This window comes from Balaenoptera physalus (assembly GCF_965194825.1).
Source record: "Balaenoptera physalus genome assembly, chromosome: 1".
In the NCBI taxonomy this organism is placed as follows: Eukaryota; Metazoa; Chordata; class Mammalia; order Artiodactyla; family Balaenopteridae; genus Balaenoptera; species Balaenoptera physalus.
In genome coordinates this window covers 172,295,632-172,315,309 of record NC_138882.1, presented here as the reverse complement: position 1 = coordinate 172,315,309, position 19,678 = coordinate 172,295,632, and the positions used below count along the sequence as shown (strand labels likewise).

At 52.7% G+C, this 19,678-nt stretch overlaps 1 long non-coding RNA gene across 1 annotated transcript in view; it reads left to right on the top strand.

The window, feature by feature from the left end:
* Positions 1 to 12,886: 12,886 nt before the first annotated feature.
* LOC309637465 overlaps positions 12,887 to 19,678 on the top strand; it is a 606,851-nt gene continuing 600,059 nt past the window's right edge. The window contains exon 1 of the long non-coding RNA XR_014250560.1: positions 12,887 to 15,671. This is a non-coding gene — a long non-coding RNA (uncharacterized lncRNA). The remainder of the gene's footprint in view (positions 15,672 to 19,678) is intronic.

Below are 19,678 nucleotides of genomic sequence, written 5' to 3'. Positions count from 1 at the left end.
CTAGAACAGCTAAAACAATCTTGACAAGGAAGAAAATGGGAGGAAACACTCTACGTAACATTAAGGTGTACTATACAGCTACATTAATCAAGGCACTTAGGTTTTGGTACAGGGATAGACACATAGATCAATGGAACAGAAAAGAGAACCCAGAAATAGACCCACCCAAATGTGCTCAATTGATTTTTGACAAAAGTACAAAAGCAATTCCATGGAGGAAGGATAGCTTACTCAACAAGCAGACCTGCAGCAATTGCACATCTATAAACAACAAAATTAACCTCGATACACTGTATACAGAACTCAAAATGGATCATATACATAAATGTAAAAGATAAAACTTTTAGAAGAACTTTTAGAAGAAAGTCTTCATGATCTAAGGCTAAAGAATTCTTAGACTTGACACCAAAAGTGTGAACCATCAAAAGAAAAAATTGATTAAGTTGAACCTCACTGGAATTTAAAAACTTTGCTTTTGTGAAAGCCCATGTGAGGAGGATTCAAGGAAACAAACTCAGGAGACACAAGAGTGGGAGCAGGGGAGGAGAACTTTCCAGGAAAGTGTCCATGGAACTTGAACCAGGCAAGACAGAGAAAGGCAGAAAATGTTTTCAAGCCACACCTGGATGAAGGTTTTTCTTTCAATTGCTTGATGAAGAGAAATTGGAAATTTATGTAGAAACTTCAGTATTTCATGCATCCCTTCATCTGCTCATGCATCCTGTATTTATTGAATACCTTCTATGTGCCTCCTACTTTTCTATGTACTGGGACCAGAAATGGACAATGTAGACAAGGTCTATCTCTCCCATCTGGGACCCTGTGGTCACCACTGCAAAGGAAGAGAGGAATGCAGGCATCACACCCACTCTTAACTACCTCAATCCGGAAATACGTATATTACTTCTGCTCTCAGTCCATTGGCCAGAACTCGTCACATGGTGACAACCTAACTGCAAAGGATCCTGGGAAGTACAGGAATACTTAGTGTCTCCTATCTTGAGCACAAACTCCATTATTTTTCAAAGCTTATTACACTAAATTACCCATATGATCAATTGCCTATAGTTTTCATCTCAGAGGCTGACTTGACTTCATCTTTCTCAAGGAATTCAATGCACTTATTAAATCTATGAATCAAGAAGCTGCTGCAGCTCATGCCACACACAGCCACATGGATGGGGAAGGCACCACATGATGACCACAGTTATGATTCCCTCAGAAAGCGCCACACCAGAAAGACAGCCCCTAGAGAATGTCACCTCAGCAAGGCATCACTTTTCCTTTGGCTGACAGACAACTTGAACACCACCTTTTTCCTGGATGTGACAGAAAGGGCAAAGAGAAACAAGATTGGGGTAAGGACTGAGTCTCTGAGAAGCGCCTCATTAGTGAGGAGGACCCAGGTGCTAGCTCTGGAATGTTCCATGACAGTGACTGAGTGGCCAGGCTTGGAGCCTGCATTAAGCGTGACAGCAGGAGAATCAGGAGATACGGCCAATCTATCACATCTCCTCACCTGAGCGGTGCTAACGTTTCTGAGTGACCAGGGTCCCCTTCTCAGGAGGCTGCAGGAACCAGGAAATCAAAGGGCACAGAGTCATGGGCCGGGCAGGGACCCCAGAACAGTTGCCAGTCCAGGCTCCTCATCTTATCAATGGTCCACGATTGTGCTATGCTCTCACATTAATTTCCTCATTATCTCAAAAATCCAGTTAAGTGGTATTATGGGTTTGTGTCCCTCAAAAAGATAGAGTGAAGCCCTAAGCCCAGTGCCTGTGAATGAGATTTATTTGGAAATAGGGTCTTTACAGATGTAATCAGATTAAGATGAGGTCATTAGGGTAGGCCTAATCCAACAGGACTGATGTCCTTGTAAGAAGAGGGGAATTTGGACACAGAGGCGCCCAGGGTGAATGCCATGTAAAGATGGAGGCAGAGACTGGAGTGAGGCATCTACAAGCCAAGGAACGCCCAGGCTACAGAAGCTGGAAGAGGCAAGGATGACTGCTCCCCAGAGGCTTCGGGGGGAGCATGGCTTTGCTGACACCTTGATTTTGGACCTCTAGCCTCCAGAACTGTGAGACAATAAGTTTCTGTTGTTTTTAGTCACCCAGTTTGTGGCACTTTGTTACAGCAACCCTAGGAAACTAATACAGCAGGTTGTCACCCCCACTTGTCAGAAGGGTAAACTGAGCCACAGAGAGGGCAATGCCTCGCCTAAGATCACACAGCCATAAGCAGAAGAGCAGGCTGACGAAGCAGGGCTCTGGCCGCCCTCCCTCCAGGGCTGCTCAGCAAAAGCGTGGCCTCCTCCAAGTCCCCAGGAGAGATTTTGTCCTTGCCAGAGTTCTCTTCACTGTGAGGAGTGGCTCTGTTTTCCCCTCCCAGATGCAAAAGAGAATTGTAACCCAGTTTTGAGACTGACATCTCATGGACTACTCAGGTGTGGATGGCAGGTGGGTGACTGAGAGTTCAAGGCTGAGCAAGGTGGGGCCACCTCACCGGTCAGTCAGTCCTCAGATTCCTGGAGCAGAGCCTGAGCTCGCAGAGGGTGGGAGTGGCTGGGATGACCTCACCTTTCTCGCTGGATGTGTCTTGTTTCAGTCTCCCTCCCCCAGCCACTAACCAGTTCAAGCCCTAATCCTCTGCCTTCTGAACATGTGCCAGAACCTCTGCACTCCCCACTAACCATTTCCTCCTTCAGCAAACATTTATTGAGCACCTACTGTGTACCTGAGCCTGTGCTGAGGGCCAGTGGTGGGCAACACTGAGCTCCTACCTTCAATTTCATCACATTTACAGTGAAATGAGAATCGGCACATAAATCCATAATGATCACATGATACATGCCAGGAGAGAATGCAACAGGGACTCAGAGCAGGGGAGCCCGAAGCAAATTGGGGGATGGGGTGGGGCAAGCATCCACGAGGAGGGGGGCTGACCTTGGTTTTGGTGATTAGGAGATGCAGATGGGAAGATGAAGGAGAAGGGCGCTCCAGGTGACAGGAACAGCACGTGCAAATGTGCAGAGTCATGGCCAACATGGGAATCAGGCCACAGTAATTGGTTCAGGGGTAGACACATGACTCAGCCTTGACCAATGAGACTCCATTCCTGGGACTCTGTGGGAATACTGGGTAAACAGAGTGCTCTTTTCTCCTGAAGCTGCTGGGAACCTCCAGGAGGAGAGGGGCTATCTGGGAATGAAGCCTACTCAGAAGAAAGCAGAGCCAAAGATGGGGTGTAATGGACGCCTGACAACCTTAGCTGAGCACCTTGATCCAGCTATACCTGAATTCCCTTAAACTTCTCAGTTACATGAGCTTATAAATTCCTTTTTTTTTTTTTTTTTGAGCTTTAAGCTTAAGCCAATTTGGATGTGTGTTTCTTGTAACAGAAATGGAATGGACCCGATTAAAACAATTATTATCCTCATTTTCCTGCATCACCATTAACCTGCTGGCAGTGGCACACCAGTTACCACCTGGATATTCAAGGCCAGACCTGCTGTCTCTAGTGGTGATGGTCTTGGAGAGAGCTGTAGGAGCTGAAGTCTGAGAGAAGCACAGTGACAGACCTGCTGAGAGTCAGGGCAAGAAGAGCTCAAGATGCAATTTGCAGAGTCTGAAATCACTCACTGAGCCAATCTAATTTGAGAAGGGCTGCGTGGCAGACAATCTCCACGATTTCCTGGACTCCTCACTGCTCACCTCCCACGGCTGGTCTGACCGTGGCAATTCCACTATCGGGTCTGACAGGACTGAGATGTCCCAGTGCCCACCTGCTACATCGAACAAGGAGGTGTGAGAGAAGTAATTTCATTCCCCTAACATCCGGAGAAGCTCCTCGGCTGCTATCAGGGCCTCCTGGTGGGGAATGGGAGAGTCTCTGGGAGGCCACAGGCTCAAATGAACCTTGACAGGTAATCATTCCCCAGAGCAGCAGGTGAGTTGTGATTAGCGCTCCCAGGGAGAGAGAGAGGTGGCCGTGCCTCCGCCAGTTCCCTAGGACACCAGCCTGGAAGTTGCTGGAACCAGTGCAAGGGAGGGGAGGCCCCCAGGTGCTGTGGGATCACCTTTCTGTGACAGCCCAGAATCCACCGCCAAAAGGCCCTTCTAGATTGATCTTTGCTCAGTGGTTGAGGGTTAGAGGTCAAGGTGAAACAGATGTCTCTCCTTCTACACCAAGAGCTCCTAAGGGCAGGAATCAAATCTCATTCGCGTTGGATCCCCATGACTTAGTACAGTGCTGGCACACTGTAGGGTCTTATTACATGTTTCTTGTATGACTGGATAAATTATGTATATAAATATAACTAAAGAAGGGATAAGGTGACACATGGATCACGGAGGGCCAGTCAAGGTTTGGGAGCACAGAATGGGGAGAGGCCCCCACCCCAGGGTGGGCTGTGAGCAGGATCCTCCAGAAGAACCAGTGCTCTAGCTGATGACATCCTGAGGAAGGAGGGCCTGAGCTGGGCTCCTGAAGGATGGGGAGGATTCGGGAGCCAAAGGGGGCAATGCATTCTAGATGCATTCTGTGGGTGCGTACATACATGCCTGGTGTGTGTGCATGCGTGCGTGCATATGTGTCTGCTCAGAGACCGGTGGGATTGACCTTGTGGGAGCAGAAATGAGATTCTGATTTCAAGGGACCCCCTAGGTTTTCCTAACAGTCCTGGGAGAAAGATGCAATTATACTCACTCTGCAGATGAGAGAACAGAGGCTCAGGGAGGTGGGGTGACCTGCTCTAAGTCACACAGTGGCAGAGCCATGATCTGAGCCAGGTCTGACCAAGGGCTGCCCACGGTCAGCCCAGCTCATCCAGGGAAGTCGGGTCCCCTCTCTGCAGAGGCCTGGAGTAGTCAGCTGCTGTGCACCGTGAGGGGGCAGGAGGGTCTGCAGATGGAGCCCTGGGGGGCAAAGACCCCTCCCAAGGGCATTTCTACTTGTGTCGCAAAGGGCCAAGAACAACAGCTTTCAGGATCAGCTCATGGTGGAGGGGTGGAAGGCTGGGGTCCAGCAGGTGTATGCCCATGTTCCATCCCTGAGTGCACACTTACCTGGAGAGGCAGAAGGCAAGGTTGGATGGCCTGTCAGAATCTGAGTCCTGGCTGGTTTCCACAGCCCCTGCCCACCCCAGGTGAAACCGTGCACCTCAGATTGGGACTTGAACCCACGCGGCCGGGACTCGAACCCGGCCAAAACCCTGAGTCTTCCAACTGAGGTCACACACCTGGTTTCAGGACTTAATGAAGCTCAGGTTCTTGATGTCTCATCGCAGAAAGAATTCAGTGAGAGATAAAGCGATAGGTAAGAAGTGGATTTATTGGGACTTCCCTGGTGGCGCAGTGGTTAAGAATCTGCCAGGGGACACGGGTTCGAGCCCTGGTCCGGGAAGATCCCATGTGCTGTGGAGCAACCAAGCCCGTGCACCACAACTACTGAGCCTGCGCTCTAGAGCCTGTGAGCCACAACTACTGAGCCTGCGTGCCACAACTACTGAAGCCCACGTGCCTAGAGCCTGTGCTCCACAATGAGAGAAGCCACCGCAATGAGAAGCCCGTGCACTGCAACGAAGAGTAGCCCCTGCTCACCATAACTAGAGAAGGCCCGCGCACAGCAACGAAGACCCAACGCAGCCACAAAATAAATAAATAGCTAACTAAATAAATTTTTTTTAACTGTTTTTTTTTTTTTAATTTTAATTTTATTTATTTATTTATTTTTGGCTGTGTTGGGTCTTCGTTTCTGTGCGAGGGCTTTCTCTAGTTGCGGCAAGCAGAGGCCACTCTTCATCGCGGTGCACGGGCCTCTCACTGTCGCGGCCTCTCTTGTTGCGGAGCACAGGCTCCAGACGTGCAGGCTCAGTATTTGTGGCTCACGGGCCTAGTTGCTCCGCGGCATGTGGGATCTTCCCGGACCAGGGCTCGAACCCGTGACCCCTGCATTGGCAGGCAGATTCTCAACCACTGCGCCACCAGGGAAGCCCCTAATTTTTTTTTTTTTAAAGTGGATTTATTTAGAGAGAAACACACTCCACAGACAGAGTGTGGGCCATCTCAGAAGCTGAGAAAGGCACCAGGGTATGCGGGTTGTCAGTTTTTATAGGGGTGGGTAATTTCATAGGCTGAGTAGGTTCAGGAAGGGATGGGGATTTCCAGGAATTGGGCCACCGCCCACTTTTTGATCCTTATGGTCGGCCTTGGAACTGTCATGGTTCCTGTGGGTGTGTCATTTAGCTTGCTGATGTGTCACAGTGAGTGGAAGTTGACTTGTCCGCCATCTTGGACCCATTTGGTTCTAATCAGTTTATGTCATGTCCTCGGGCTATGTCATTCTTTCAAAGGTTGTGCCCTGCCCCCTTCCCTCCTGTTTCACAGGGACTCACCCACCGGGGCCAGGAGGCAGCTTGAGCTCTGCGGATGGGCGTGGGGCCTTCCTATCCACATCCCCGCCCTGCCCTTCCCCATGGAGATGAGAGGCAGGGAGCAGAGGCATCAGAGTCTGTGATAAGCATAGGGCAGCCACAAATCCCACTGGGCCTGGGACAGTCCCAGTTTATGCCTGTTGTCTGGGTGTGATTCATAGCAGTATCCCCTTGCTCTCTCAAATGTCCTGGCTTGGACAGTCATTAAAGGGTCACCTAAGGTGGGGTGTTCTCTAAAGAAAAGGAGAACAAACACCAACTGGGTCCCTATCAGTGCCCAGGGGCCCTGACACAATTTCCTTCATTTAATCCTCACAAACATCCTAGAGCCTACAGGGCGCTTCCCACCCCATCCACTGTCAGAGGAGAGGTAATAGATGTTCCAGGAAAGATCGTTTCCTGGGCCAAATACACCTTTCGTGGGGTGGAAGAAAACACTGCCCACTGCCTGGGGGCCACTCCAGCAGGGCAGGCGGAGATGGGTCTTTGTGGAGCTCTCTCTGGCTCACCCAGGCAGGTGGGGGAGAGCAGTGCATCCTGAGGCAAAACAACAATAAGAATAACAATAATAAATCTTCGAGCGTGTTTTGTGATACTGAAAATAGAAACTCAAAATAGATGGCCCTGTGTTTTGCCAGGCAGGAGAGGGGGTTTGGAGAATTCCAGCTTGGGCCCCAAGCTCAGTGTCGGGCAGGATGGAGAGAGACCCGCAGACGGAGGAGAGGGGTAACATTGAGCAGAATCAGGGAACCAGAGGGAGCAGGGTCACAGGACCCTAAGCCCTGGGAGACTGGCCATCCCACAGTGCCCGAGAAAGGGCTCAAGCCAGCTCACCTAATACTAAGGGTAAGGAGTCGGGAGGACTTGGGGACCCCATAGAGACCCATGAGGCCGAGGGGGCTCCCTGACTCTGCACGGGGGGCCTAAGTCTGCAGCGTTAAGGCGGCAGATGGGATTCGTTCCCAGTTCCCCCCTCCCTCCCTCAGCCACATGACCCTGGAGTGGGCAAAGCACATTTCCTGTTCCTTTGATGTTCCGTGTGGCCAGGGAACTCACGGTGGCCAATGAAACGTGACAGTTGCCAGTTCGGAGTCTCAGCCTTAAGAGACACGGTTCGCTCACGCGCTCACCCTTCTCACATGTTGGCCATGGGCCCCAAGAGGACAGGGAGCCCCTGGGTCCAGGAGAGGCCGAGGAGCAGCCCTGGAGCTCACCCAAAACCTGAAGCAAACCCCAACGCAAGCAGCCCACTGACTCACGAGCGAGAAAGATAAATGTTTGCAGCCATCAGCTCCTGAGGTTTTGAGGTTGTTACAGAAAAGAAACAAAGGCAAAAACAAAACACTGATGCAGTTACCCTCGCAGATTTCACAATGGAGCCCTTTTCCTAGAAGCACCTGCTAGCAACTCTCAGCACATCCCATCCCTCAGGAGGTTATTCTCCTGGCAGGTTATCCTCCTGGCAACCAGGATGCCTCAGCCTTCCGCACCTGCAAGAAATAAAGGGGGCCCGTTAACCAACAACCACAGAGCCTCACTTCCTGCTTGGGTCTCCCCTATTGGCTCTGAGCATCCACAGTGGGCAGGCTCAAGGCTCCGTCCATCCTCAGCGTCCACCTGGCCTCCTCCTGGACTGCTGACCCCTGCAGGCCCTCGGTGGGGCACCCCGACTTCTGCCACCAGTGCTGGTGTCTCCGGGAACCTGCGCCTCTGCTGAGGGCTGAGGTCTCTCCCTGCTCCAATAGGCAGTGACCCCAGAAGGCCCAGGAGGTGCTGGGCGGGTGGCCTGCTCTGGGGAGAATGCCCCATCTCTTGTCTCTGGATGTTACCTGGCCCCTGAGCTACACTGCTCAGAAGCTGAGACTCACACAGCGTGTCATGAATACAGCCAAGCTCTGGCCTTCGCCTGTCTCCCCATGGAACTGGAAACCTGTCCCTGAGGCTGGGAAGGGAAAGAACACGACCGCAGGCAGCACCTCCCACCCCACATCATTACTTCCCTCTTTATCCCCAGGCACCCACCTCCAGAAACAAATTCTTCTCTTTTCCTTTAATCCAATGTATTTGGGTTCTACCTGCCAGGAGAACTTGGGCCCCAGTTCCTATTCATCCAAAGCACCTCTGGCCATTTAACAGATGAAGAAACTGAGGCCCAGGGAGGCAACACAAGTTACCCAAGTTTGTACAACTGCTAAGGGGTAATGATGGGGATGAGCCCATAGCCCTGTGCTTCCAAAGATCTTTTCTCCACCCATGCTTCTTAACTTTTCCTAGGGAAAAACTCTTGAAGTCTTGTGTTTACCTTTAAAATTCATGTGACTTTTGCAACCTACTCCATGATATTTCTATCTTTATTCTAATTCAAAAATATATTTTACATTCCTTGTCACCTGAGACAAAAAAAAAAAAGTGCAGCTGTTTCTTCTGTAGTTTCATGTACCCTCTGGTGCAGTGCAAATCCCCAGGGGTGAGCCAGCCCCAGACTGAGGGTCCCAGAGGCACAGAACACACTGCCTACAGATGGGGGGGGGAATGTGCCAGGGACAGGGGGTGAGCCTGATTGACCTGCTATTAGACACGCAGGAGAATTAGGCTAAGGGGTGTCAACTTAAAAAAATGCACAGCATGAGAGTTGCGAGTTAAGCTTTATTTGGGAGAAAATTAGGACTGCAGCCTGGGAGAGAGAACTTCAGATAGCTCTGAGAAACTGCTCCAAAGAGGTAGAGGGGGAAGTTCAATATATGTGATTTTGGTGAAGGGGGACTACATGCAATCAAGCACATATTTTTGCAGAAGTTCTCATGAGGGTTACTGCTAGTCACGAGGAACAGATGTCACCATGAAGGAATTTAGTGCTTTTCTAGATATGAGAAGATGCAAGAATTGGGCTCATAAAATCAGCTCCTGAAAATATCTAACTATCTGAAGACCTGTTCTGCCAGTTTTTCTCAGAGCACAGAGTGCCTCATTCCTGATCTCCACCCTGAATTCCTTTCTGGGAATGTTGACGATCAGCAACCGCAGTGGCACCTAATTTAATCCTTGTAGAGGTAGATGGCAAGTGCCAATTTGTTGTTGACAGGGGGAAGGAGGAGTGTCATCTGGGTGTCATCTGCCAGCACCAGGGGCAGAAACCAGGGAATTCAACCTGGAAAACTAATGAACTGTCCTGGACTCCGATGTCTCCATTTTACAGATGTGTTTCCCCTCTTCCCCAGCTCTGACCAGCTGTGGCTGGAGGACTGCATCCCCAGGCCCTGTTCCCTCCTCTGAAGAATGAGCTGGTCCAAGCCTCTCCTCCCTGGGCAGTGCTCCGGGGGCCCCCGGGGGCCAGGAAGCAGTGCTTCCTTGTCTGCTCCTCCATGAGCGCCCCGGCTCTGACCCACCAAGTTGGCCCCAATCTCCCGGCCAAGAAATGTCATCCCAAACCCCAGCTCAGGCAGGTGGCCTAGGGAGCTGCAGGCCAGCTAAGAGGCGGTCACCACTGGGGACATTCTACCTCAGCGAGCGGATAGGACCTCAGGCCAGGCCGTTCCCTTCAGTCTGGTAACCCCCTGCAGGGGTCCCAACACAGGGCCCCTCCCATAACCCTGCCAGTAGTGGGGGGTGGGGGGATGGGAGGGGCAGCGCTCATTCCTGGAGGGGGTTCAGGGGTGCATCACCAGGTTCATCACTTTCCTTAGCATCTTTGAGCCTCAGTTACATGTCTGTAAAATGGGATGAACATTTGTACCAATTCCACTGGGTAGTCGTAAGAATTAAATAGGAAACTAGCATAAGTGCCTGGCACTTAGTAAGTGCTTAGTATACGGTGTCTGATATTAGCAGTAGTAGTAATAGTAGTGCTAGTATCCTCTGCCCCTCCTCCACGTTCACCCATTCACCCTGGTTCGGGCACCATCTCTCCTCTGTCCTTGCCTAATAAGATGGCCTCCTCCCCAGGTCCCCTGCCTGAGGTGTCGCCCCCCACCCCCCCACCTCTCCTCGTCCATCTTGCTCACTGCTGCTGACCTTCCTCTCCTTCAAGACCTTCAGGGGTCCCCACTGCAGGGTCGTAACCTGGCACTCGAGGCTCTGCCTCTTGACCCCATCGGCCACCATCTGCATTGCAGCCTCGGCTCCCACCACTTCCCTTCTGGTGACCAGTGGACCAGGCCAACAAAGCTCGTCCTCAGGATCCCTGACCGAGGTGCCCCACTGCCAGCCCTTTGCTCAGACTCTTCCCTGGGCTAAGCAAGCCCTTCTGCTTATCTCCACATTCCACCAAACGTCAGGACCCAGCTTGAGGTGCCTCCTCCTCCAAGAAGTTGGCCCTGATTCCTCAAAGTCCTCTTGGCCCTGCCCCATGCTGGCTGGGTTAGGCCTCCCTCTGCCCCCACTTCCATAGCAGTCCAGGACTTTCTTCTCTTTGAATCTCCAATCAGAGTGAATCCACACAATCAGTTTTCACACAGGCTGTTCCCCCAGCTTGGAAGCTCTCGTTCCACACTTCCGGCAGGTCAGCTCCTTCCCACCCATCAGGCTCTGTGTGCTCGTCGTCCCCTGTGCTCCTCCATGACAGGGTGGAGATAGAGAGACAGAGGGAGATAGAGACAGAGACCCATGGAAAGAGAAAGCAAGTACAAGGAGAAATGAGGGAGAAAGAGACGGCAGCAAGCCGTGGGGAGAGAAAAAGAAAAGAGATTCACACAGAGAGAGGAAAACCAAAAAAAAGAAAAGAAAAGAAAGAAAGAAAGAGAAAGAAAAAGACACCTAGAGGGAGGTAAAGGCAGAAAAATACATAAAAAGAGAAAGATACAGAAACACATACATGCAAACGCACACAGAGAAGAAGAAAACGAGCCTTTGGGAACGGGTATAAAAATAAGAGTGTAACAGAGGCATAAAGAGAATGAGAAATATACTCACAGCCCCCCACATCTGCCCCAGCGCACACATCCGGACAGAGATGGAGAGAGAGATACAATTCAGACAGGCAGGGAGAACAAATGGAGTGTGGAGGCAGGGAAAAAAAAGGGCACAGATAGCAAGACAGAAAAAAGATAGGGAGAGATTAATATGCACCCAGAGAGAGAGAGAGAGTGATGGGGAGAGGCCGAGAGAGAAGCTGGAGGGGAGGGAGCTGGAGGGAGGCAGGAGCCGGCAGCGCCCAGAGCATCAGATGCTCGGAGTTCACCCCTCTCCTCCGCTGCCCGCAGCCCTCTTTCCTCCACCACCTCCTGACTGGCTCACAGGAGCCTGAACAGTCCGCGGAGTGGAGACAGTCACCCTCCCGGGTCCAACCACCCAGACACGCTCTGCCTCCACCCTGAGCCCTAAGGACCAAGAGGTGTTGTGGGCGCAGGGCTTTCTCCTCCCATCTTCACTTTTGAACCAGACTCCCTTATGGAAGGACAGAGACGTGCCTAGCATCTGCTCCCCAAGCCCAGGCCTCAGAGCTGCTTGGTTCTCCCTGCTGTTTTCTGAGCCACGAGCACTGGAGGTGGGCATGACCACGTCCCCTCAGCAAAAGCCTCTGCGGGTGCGCACCATGGATGAGACACAGCCCCCGCCCCAGGGGCCCCCACATGGGAGGCAGGCAGCCCCCCTCACATGCCCCTCACTGGCTGCGTGACTGTGGTGTCACCTGCCCTCTCGAAGCCTCAACGTCCACCTCTGTGAAATGGGGATAGTGGCGCCTCCCTCTCATGAGTGCTCCTGAAACAGGAGGGCAGGGGGCAGGGCACAACCTTTAAAAGAATGACATAGCCATAGAACATGACAAAAACTGGTTAGAACCAACTAGGTCTAAGATGGTGGTAGATTCGACTTCCAGTGGACCTTGAGCCTCATTATACGCTCATTGTATGTAATGCATTCGCTAAATGACACACTCACCAGGGCCAGGACAGTTCCGAGGCCAACCATCAAAGGTCAAAAAGGGAGCCGTGGTCCAATTCCTGGAAATCCCTGCCCCTTCCCCAAAATAGTTGGAATAATCCTCCCACTCATTAGCCTATGAAAATACCCAGTCCTGGGACTTCCCTGGTGGTCCAGTGGGTAAGACTCCGTGCTGCCAATGCAGGGGGGCCCAGGTTTGATCCCTGGTTGGGGAACTAGATCCCACATGCATGCCGCAACCAAGAGCCCGCATACCACAACAAAGATCCCGCTGTGCCGCAACTAAGACCTGGTGCAGCCAAAATAAAAAATAAATAATAAATAAATAAATAAATAAATATAGAGAGAAAGGGAGAAAGAAAGAGAGAGAGAGAGAGAGAAAGAAAGAAAGAAAGAAAGAAAGAAAGAAAGAAAGAAAGAAAGAAAGAAAGAAAGAAAGAAAGAAAGAAAGAAAGAAAGAGAAAGAAGAAAGAAAGAAAAGAAAGGAAGGAAGGAAGAAAGAAAGAAAAAGAAAGAAAGAAAGAAGAAAGAAAAGAAAGAAAGGAAGGAAGGAAGGAAGAAAGAAAGAAAAAAGAAAGAAAGAAAGGAAGAAAAAAACAGAAAGAGAAAGAAACTCTTAGACTGTCTGCAAAAACCTAGAAAAAAAAGGAAAGAAAATACCCAGTCCATAAAAACTAACCACTCCACATTTCAGCGCCTCTCGCCTTCTGAGATGGTCCATACTCTGTCTGTGGAGTGTTTCTCTCTAAATAAATCCACTTCTTACCCATCACTTTGTCTCTCACTGAGTTCTTTCCGCGATGAGACATCAAGAACCTGAGCTTCCTTAAGTCCTGACACCAGGTGTGTGATCTCAATGGAAAGACCGTGGGTTCAAGTCGCAGTCTGGGTTGCACTGTTTCACTCCTGCACCTGAGGAAGCAGAACTGGAGGAGAGAGGGAAACCCCACGCCTCTTCAGGGATTAAACAAACAGAGCAGAGGCAAATGTCCAATCCCAAGTGCCCCAGACCACATCCCCAGAAAGTCAGCCTGGCATTTGCCAGGGCAGTGGGCCTTTCGGGTGCAGGAAGCCAAGGTCAAAGATGTATCAAACACCCCCATCATGGCTAGTTCTCTCTTTGCTGCTGTTAATTACTCCTGAAGAACAAGATTGGAAAGACAGTGCTAATTTAATTTGTCAGAATGAATAAAGATATGAGAGTAACCGAGGTGATGAAACGCTGGGAGCACATAATTCACCTCCCCGATACCCCGAGTTGGAACTGATTAAGCCAGAGCAACACCTCCGTCTATTTTCTTCCTCTGTCTCTGAAGAAGGCTGGCTCCCCTGGCTGGGCGGTGGGCGTGAGGGGCTTTGTAAAAGGGGAAATGAGATCAAGGGGAGGAAAGAGAAAGTTCTTCTAGCGCCCGTGGTCCCCATGGTGGGGATGGGGGCACTCAGGGACCACGTTCACCATCAGCCCCTGGGCTTGGAGGGGGGCACAGGTAGAGGGTGTTACTGGGTGTACTTGCATGTGGGTCCATCACTAAATCCACAAGCTGTCCTGCCAGGCTAGATCTGGAGTATCTGGGGACCAGGATTAGCTGCGTCCAGAGGGAGGGTGTTGCTAGAAAACATGGGGGCACACGCACCCTGTGCACAGGAAGTCTTTTCATTAGCACTCACGGGGATTTGTGCCATCAGTGAGACAAGGGCACGTCTTGCTGGCGCGGGGACCCCCGGTACACACGGGGGCTGAGGCACCAACATGCACAGGCGTGTGATGCTCCCTGTTGCTTACTGGCTGTGTGAGCTGGGGTGAGTTTCTTACTTCTCTAAGCCTCAGCGTCTTCATCTGAGGAACGGGGACAGTAGCGCCCACTTTATAGAGTTCCGGGGAAGACTGAGAGACGGTGCCTGGAAAGAGCCCAGCTCGGCCCCCAGCCCACAGGAAGGGCTCCATGATCACGAGTTACCATCAGTGTCATTACCGTGAGGATCACACGGCTCCTTTCCGGGTGAACATAAGGCACATGTTTATCTGTGAACATGGGGGGAGGGGGCCTGATGCGCTGATTCATGGACCTCGTGAGCAGAGACATTTATGGCCACAGGGAGAGACCTTTCTGTCACCTCCAAGGTGCCATGCCACCCTTCCTCTGTGGCTCAGACAGTGAGGACTCGGTGCCCGGCCAGGAGGGAGGGAAAGCAGGTGGAAAGCCGTCCCTCCAGGGCCCAATAGCTTGGACTTTATGAAAAGTCAGAGACCTGCTTTGCTGGAACTGGAAACGATTTGCAGCAACACAAAAGGAGGCATTAGAGAGAGAGGCAGGCGCCGCAAAGAAAGAAAGAAACTGACTGCAGAAGAGCAATTTAAATGCAACCAAAGCCTGAACACGTCTGCCAGCGACTGGGCTTCTCTTCGCAGGGAGCGAAGGATCCGCATGCAAGTGCCCTGCCCCTGATGGGTGGGTGGGGAACAAACCCCACACAGTTGCCGGGCCTTCCAGGGTACACCCTGCTGTCATTTCTTGTGTCATGCAGTCTGCAGTGAGAATAGCTGGGTCTTCCTGGGGTACCTGTGCCTAGGCTGGGGTAACACTTGGTGCAGGGGCTCTTGGGGTCCAGGACAGAGTGGAGACAGAGCAGAGTCACAGCCAGTGTCAGGAGGGGTGTTGGAGCAGGGGAGCCAGGCAAGGCTCGGGTTCAAGGGAGGAACTGAGGCTGTGAGTCAATCTGGAGCTTCAGGGAGAAGAGGTGGTGGGACCAATGGGTTGATGGGTTTAGAAGAAGACTCAGGAGGAAGACTAGAAATTGGAACTGGATCTGGTGCCGCCTGCGGGATGAGGAGGGGCAGTGCTGGTGGCTCAAAATTAGGGGAGCTGGCTCTCAGTCCCCTCAGGCATTGTCGTGGGCCCCCTGACCTCCCTGGGGTCACGACCATCCTGGATTGCAGAAATGTCAACCCCTTGTCAAAGGTCAGGGGCTCAGAGAATTGGGGCTGGGGGGTCCCCTGAAAACTACCCGGCTCCATAACCTTACAGTCGGAGACACCCAGGTCTAGAAAGAGGCGTGGCCTGTCCAGCTCACGCAGCACGTCAGGGGCCCCCAGCCCAGATGAGGGGCACTTTTCCCACCACCTCTGTCCCTGCCAGGTCATCATGCCTCTGACAACATGCTAGTCAAGGTCTCACTCTTTTTTTTTTTTTTTTTTAATGTGGTATATAGGTTTCCTTCCCAGATGACCATCATCTTTTATTTATTTGTTTGTTTGTTTGTTTTGGCTACGTTGGGTCTTCGTTGCGGTGCGTGGGCTTCTCACTGCGGTGGCTTCTCTTGTTGCAGAGCACGAGCTCTAGGCGTGCGGGCTTCAGTAGTTGTGGCACACGGGCTTAGCTGCTCCGCGGCATGTGGGATCTTCCCGGACCAGGGCTTGAACCCATGGCCCCTGCATTGGCAGGCGGATTCTTAACCACTGTGCCACCAGGGAAACCCCAAGGTCTCACTCTTAAGAGGCTGTGTTTGGACGCTCCCCCTGGGTATGCCGTTTCCCGGGAGACCCCTGTGAAAGGCTCAGGCTGCCTGGAAGGGCTGTGCCAGCCCCTCTCCCTCTCCCCACAGCAGGGTCCCTCTCAGACCAGGCTGCGACACTGCGGCAATGTAGCGGGGTCAGCAGGCAGCTGTGAGGCAGAGCAAGCCCGGGAGGAGGGCTGGGCAGCAGCAGAGGAGGTGGTACCCAGGGCTGGGGGCGGTCACAGGAGGGAGGAGGTGCAGGGCGCCGGGTGGGCGCTGCACCCGGGGGACCACTCTCCCGCCAGGATGAGCTCTTGGGTGCAGAGCGAGCAGACTGCAGACAGGAATGGCGCCCTGCTCCACATGTGCTTCTCTGTGACCCTGGGCCAGTGGCCTCGCTGCTCTGAGCAGGGCAATGGGGATAATAACACCCCCCCAGGACTGCGGCTTGGAGTAATAGACCCTGAAATATGCAACAGGCCCAGCCCAGAGCCTGGCAGGTGTACGGTCCCTGCCAGAGCGGGCTCCCTCCCTGCCCAAACCTGGCCAGGACGCCCCAGCCAGGGACATGGCTCCACAGTCACGCTTCTGGGACTTGTGTCCTGCTCCCCTGCCTCCTGGCTGTGAGACCCTGGGCAAGCCCCTCCCCTTCCCTGAGTCTCAGTTTCCTCATCTGCAAAATGGAGATAATGATAGCATCTCCCTGCAAGTCGAGCTGAGGGCTCAGTGAGACAATCCTCCTAAAGTGCTGGCACAGGGTCTGCACAGAAGGCACCCTCCATCAAAGGCAGCCGGCTTCACCCCGAGCTGGGGGCTCTGCAGGGGCCTCTTAGTGAAGCCCTGGACCCACAGGAGGGTTGTTGTTTCCAAAGTTATTCACCCAGGTGTCCCTTCCAGAATCCCAAGTAGGATCCACGGCTGTCCCTCTCCTGCCCCCCTGGCCATCTCCTGTCTCTGTCCAGCTTTGACAGGGAGGGTCTGGTCTGAACTCAGTCTATGGAAATGGATTCTCTGTGCTCATGAAAACTATCCATTTACCTCCAGAATCTCATTGAAAGCGTCCGTCTCCTCCACCTGGTTAGTGACGGGATGCCCACATCTCAGCGTACCTTCCTTCTGCTTTTATGAACAAATAGTGGTAAGAGGCTCATCGAGGGCTATTGGGCAAAAAGCAGCACTTCCTTTTAAACCACATTATGTTAAAATCAAAATTTCCTTTCTACTAGCTAATAACCTTCTCCTCTTTCTTTCCTTTTAAAGGAGATGATCTCTCGTTCATTCTTGTGAAAGCTCCATTAAGGGAGATGAATCTAGACATCATAAACCCTGGAGAAGACATAGCTCTTTAAAATGTATTTATCTGCAGCATGAGTGTTAGTGTATAAGCTGTGGGGCCACTGAAGGGCAGCTGAATTGTTCTGCTTTGAATGAATTGTAGATCTGGCTGTAAATACCTGCTCTTCACGGTTGCTCGAGCTTCTGTTTCAAGCTGTGATACTCAAGGAAGTGGACCGAGTCCAGCTGGGTCTGTCAGCCCTACCTTGGCCCTATGAGGTAGTCAGGTAAATGGGTCCACCTGGACCCTCCCACCTGTATAGGTGGGAGGCTGACACACATCTTTGATGTTCCTCCCTAATTCTCAACTGCTGGAGCCTAGATACTTTTCTGGCCAACTCTGCCCTTAGTCTGGTGACCAACTGTTTCAAATTGCCCAGGACAGAGGGCATTCGGGAAAGTCAGGATCAACCAGGATGAGTTGGTCACCCTGCTCCTGGGATTTCAGTCCCTAAGTCTGGTCCTGTCTCTGAATTTTTGTCCGTGGCCTTGGCACAGGGTCTGTGGGTCTCACCCTCCCTGATGTCTTGGTCCAGCCCCTTGGATCCTTCCCACTACGGAACTGGGCAGACAGCCTGGCAGGTGGAGCAGGGCTGGACTTCATACCATCCTCAGAGCTGGGCGAGAGGCCCCTGCCCTGGGCCCCTCACTTTATAGGCCCCACTCTGGCCCCCCTCCTTCTGCACTCCTCCCCCAGGACGAGAAATCTGCATGGCTGAAAAGCTGTGCCCATCCAGGGTTTGAGCTGCGTCATTCCAGACCATGGTTCAGGTACCTGGGACCCCACAATTCCCTGCCCAAATGGCCCAGAGACCACTTCCTGAGCCTGGGGGAAGACCACTTCTCCCACAAGTGGGAGACCACTTCCTGAGCCACTTCCTGAGCCTGAACTCTTCCCTGGTTCTTGCTCCTGAGCATGGGCTGTGTGCCCAGGTGAACACCCAAGCCTGAGGGGCAACTGCGGGCACGGGCAGTGGGCAGAGCAGGGCAGACAGTCCAGAGCAGGTGCATCAGGGGCCCTCCCAGAGGAAGTGGTGTCTCAGCTGGGCTCAGGAGGACGAGCAGGGGTACGCAGGCCACAGCAGGGAAGAGGCTCCTGGCAGAGCCACCGGCGGAGCAAAGGCTGGGAGGACAGAGGAGGTAAAAGGATCCAGCAGTCAGTGTCCCTGAAAATTCCAGAAATAGAGCCGCCCAAAGGCTGTGCACGGCCAGAGCCATTTCACCCAGGAGGGAGCCAGGCCTGGAGAGGTGAACGGGCCTGCCCGGGTCAGCCAGGGGTCAGTGGTAGGATCGCTGGGCTGGGAGCCCACCGCCCCGGACCCCTGGCCGGCCTCCTCGGCCTCGGGTCTTTCTCTGCATCCCGGTCCACCCAGCCGCTGTCAGGCTGATTTTTTTCCTCTTCTCCAGCAACTCCTCTTTCACCTTCCACCTTGGTGGCTGAGACAATTTCTCAATGTCCAGCCAAAGGGGTAATACTTATTGGATTTGATTTAAGTAATAAAACACTTGCTGGCCCAGCCATTTGGGTGGGAGAGCTGGGAACAGCGGGGCCCGGCTGCAGACACACACGTCAGTCTTGCTGCTTTCGCAACATGAGACCCCAGAGGTGCTGACTGGGGTCTTGAGGCCAGCGGCCCTGGGGGTGGACCCTCTATTTCCAGGCTGCGCGAGCCTGGGGACGTCTTTTCACCCCTGGGAGCCTCAGCTTGCTTCCGTGTAAAGTGGGGCACCACCATGTACCCCACAGGGGTTGTCGTGAGGACTGGAGATGCTGAGAAGTCAAGCACCACATGTGAGTCAGCGTCTTCCCGGGCCTGGAGGTTACACTGTGGCAGCAGCTGCCCTGGTGCCGGCACGTGGTTGGCCGTGAGCTCATGAGACTGACTCAGCTTTGAAGGCCAGAGTCCCGGCACCAGCCACAGTCAGGGGGTGAAATGATCTGATTTATCATTTTTAAAGAGCCCCCCCCATAAACTCAGCCTCCCCTTGCCCTACAGGGAGCCCTGACCTGGGGATCAGGGTGGGAGAGGCTCGGCCCCCACTGGACAAGGTGAGGGTAGGGCCTGGCAATAAAAAAAGGCTGTGTGGCCTTGGGTGACCTCCTGACCTTTCCTGAGCCTCAGCTCCCACCTCAGGAAGACTCCCTACTTGGGTCAGGCAGCCCAGGCTTTTTGGGCCTCAGTCTCCTCATCTGTACAATAGGGTTGTTCTCATATGACCACATGCATGGGGCTGTTGTGAGAACTGTAGGAGATGGTGTGGGTAAGGGGACCTTCCTGGCACCTTCATTTCATGCTCGGTAAATGGTAACTGTGGTGCTGGAATCTGGAACTTTCCCAGCCTGTCAGAGGCTCGGCGTGACCAAAGCCACCCCATATGTGAGCCCAGGACTGGGAAGAAGCAGTTGAACAAACTGGCAAAAAGGAAGAGCATCGGGGTGAGGGGCAGAGACACTGCCTGGGGAGAATCCCCTCCCCTCCTGCGGAGCAGCCGCCCCCAACCCCTCCACCCCCGCCGCACATTTGAACTTCTCTT